The 3,279-nt window shown below is 33.9% G+C and overlaps 1 long non-coding RNA gene across 1 annotated transcript; it reads left to right on the forward strand.

Moving 5' to 3' along the window:
- Window positions 1-161: 161 nt before the first annotated feature.
- On the forward strand, window positions 162-2,226 carry LOC113617060 (uncharacterized). Its single transcript, XR_003431490.1, has 2 exons — window positions 162-404; window positions 1,329-2,226. It is a non-coding gene; the product is annotated as an uncharacterized LOC113617060 (long non-coding RNA).
- The last annotated feature ends 1,053 nt before the right edge of the window (window positions 2,227-3,279 follow it).

Consider the following 3,279-nt stretch of genomic DNA (forward strand, 5'->3'; position numbering starts at 1 on the left):
TACTGATATTCTTAATGAGTTTTAATAAATCTGAATGCTTCTTATCATCTACTCTTTAGCTGGTACCTGAGGAGTTGTATACCTCCCTGAAGATATGTGCTCCAGACCCATAAATATGCAGTTCACAGAGCCCACCACCAGAGGACAAAAATGAAGTAAAATCTTGAAACCATGTAGTGAAAATAGTGGGAGTTTAAATAAAAGCAACATTTCACAGTATGCTTTTCTGACCAATGTTATATCTAATACCCTAATGGATTATATGTACATGGATTCTGAAAAGTCAGCAGCACACTTCACTGGTCAATTTCTATGATAAGGGGAACGGAATTTGAGTGTAGAAAAACAGTATACTTACATCTTAAAATTCCACCCCTACAGAATCTACTCACTATTGAAAACTGGTAAGAATAATAGCTTTCTGTGTCTCAGTGACCAGTTAACATTTTCAAGAGTAGAATTTATCTTCCTATGATGCTCAAATACACAGGAAAAATGCATATCTAGGACAATGGATAAACTCTATATGACATGAGAAAATATTCAAATGGAAAAAGTATAAGTATCTACAAGGCACAGTTTTATATGCATTAGTGTGGATATATACATAAAGAAGCTCTAAGAAACATAAAAATCACTTCCAGGAAGTAATTTTAGGTAGAAGAGAATTAACATGGATGAGGAAGAAAAGAGAGTTGGTTTTAAAATAGTTTCATTTACTTGTGTTTTTTTTGTTTGTTTATTTATTTTTTTATTTATTTGGTCTTTGGAATATAAGAAAACAGTGGCTTTCAGATCAGTATCCCAGTGGAACAAAGGGACCGAGGTCTATCCTGGAGCCCAGCCATTGTTTGACTATCTTGTAATAATACTGGTGAAATACAACCAAATCATTTGAACTATAAGCATCCTCTCTGACAATAAATTTAAGACACCAACATTATATATTAAAGAAAGTAAAGAGAGAATACTGTTTTCTTTAGAGAGAAAATACAGATCCTGGACCAAATCAATAATGTCAGCAAACCTCATGGGTATAAAATATTCTGCTGCCTATCATTTAGAACATGCCTCTAGAAGAGGGAAACTGGGCGATAATTTCCCCAGATTTTATATTTAATTCAAATATTTTAGATAAGAGGCATCTCTAGTAAAACACTGTATTATTGATTCTTTCCAATATGATAGCTCAGAGGAGTTCCTCTTTCCTTCTCAAATACATATGGGGAAATGGAGGTGGGTGTGGGTTAGAGGAAGTATCTAAATAGAGCATAATAATCAACAGTTTGTTTTTTAAAAATAGAAATTTCTATTCAAATTGTTTCCAGAGAAAGAAACACACAGAGACAATTCCATGTGACAACAGTGAAAGAGACCAGAGTGATGCAGCTGCAAATCAAAAAACTGCCAACACCAGTGATTGATGGCCACCACCAGAATCTGGTTAAGACAAAGAAGGATCCTCCCCTTGAGGCGTCAGAAAGAACATGGCCCTCTCAACACTTTGAGTTTGAACTTCTGGCCTCTAGAGCTGTGATAAAATAAATTTCTGTTCTTTTAAGCTAACAAGTTTGTGGTATCTTGTCATGGTAGCCCTAGAGATGACAGTATTTGATTCCTGAGCTGGCAACTGTATTTTGACTATGTAATGACTATTCCAAGATAATCAACAGACACAAAGATAAAGGCAAAACTGAGACTAAGCCCAGTTCTTTTTATTCCCAGAATAATAAATGATTTTTTAATTAATTTAGATCTCTTTGTCTAACCCCTCTGCTTTTCAGAAGAGTATGTGGGACCAATCAAGTATTAATATGTTATACTTTCATTTTAATTCATCTCAAATTATTTCTAATTCCCCTTATGAGTTCTTACTTGACCCATGAATTATTTAGGAATATATTCTTTAATTTCCATTTGTGATTTTCAACAAATTTCTTTCTGTTAACGATTTCTTATTGCATTCTGTTTTCATCTGAGAGCACTCTTTGTATTGTTTATGTCCTTTAAAATGTACTGAAATTTGTTTTATGGCCTAGCATATAGTATATCCATGTGCATTTGAAAAGAATGTATATTCTGATGCTGTTGGGTGGAATGTTTTATAGATGGCTGTTAGGTCTACTTGATTGATAATGCTGTTCAAGGTTTTTATTTTCTTGTTGATTTTCTGTCTGTTCTGCTATTGAAAGAAGGGTATTAAAGTATCCAACTATTATTGTAGAACTGTCTGTTTCTCTTTTCTGTTGTGTCGATTTTGCTTCATTGTATTTTGAAGTCCTGTTGTTAGGTGCTTATAAGTTTATAATTATTATGCATTCTAGATGGAATAATCACTTTATCATTTTAAAATGTCTTTGTCTCTAGTAAAAATTTTCATCTTAAAATGTAATTTTATTTTATTTCCATTTCTCTAGGAAGTGGGTCAGAAAGGATCTTGCTGTGATTTATGTCATAGAGTGTTCTGCCTATGTTTTCCTCTAAGAGTTTGATAGTTTCTGGCCTTACATTTACATCTTTAATCCATTTTGAGCATATTTTTGTGTATGCTGTTAGGGAGTGATCTAATCTTATACTTTGACATGTACCTGTCCAGTTTTCGCAGCACAATTTATTGAAGAGGCTGTCCTTTCTCCACTGTACATTCCTGCCTCCTTTATCAAAGATAAGGTGACCATATGTGCGTGGGTTTATCTCTGGGTTTTCTATCCTGTTCCATTGATCTCTCTTTCTGTTTTTGTGCCAGCACTATACTGTCTTGATTACTGTAGCTTTGTAGTATAGTCTGAAGTCAGGGAACCTGATTCCTCTAGCTTCGTTTTTCGTTCTCAAGATTGCTTTGGGTATTCGGGGTCTTTTGTGTTTCCATACAAATTGTGAAATTTTTGGTTCTAGTTCTGTGAAAAATGCCAGTGGTAGTTTGATAGGGATTGCATTGAATCTGTAGATTGCTTTGGGTAGTAGAGTCATTTTCACAATGTTGATTCTTCCAATCCAAGAACATGGTATATCTCTCCATCTATTTGTATCATCTTTAATTTCTTTCATCAGTGTCTTATAATTTTCTCCATACAGGTCTTTTGTCTCCTTAGGTAGGATTATTCCTAGATATTTTATTCTTTTTGTTGCAATGGTCAATGGGAGTGTTTTCTTGATTTCACTTTCAGATGTTTCATCATTAGTGTATAGGAATGCCAGAGATTTCTGTGCATTAATTTTGTATCCTGCAACTTTACCAAATTCATTGATTTGTTCTAGTAGTTTTCTGGTAGCATCTTT

This window comes from Aethalodelphis obliquidens, unplaced genomic scaffold (genome assembly GCF_003676395.1).
Source record: "Aethalodelphis obliquidens isolate GAN/ISIS:26980383/991018 unplaced genomic scaffold, ASM367639v1 scaffold1575, whole genome shotgun sequence".
NCBI classification, from domain to species: domain Eukaryota; kingdom Metazoa; phylum Chordata; class Mammalia; order Artiodactyla; family Delphinidae; genus Aethalodelphis; species Aethalodelphis obliquidens.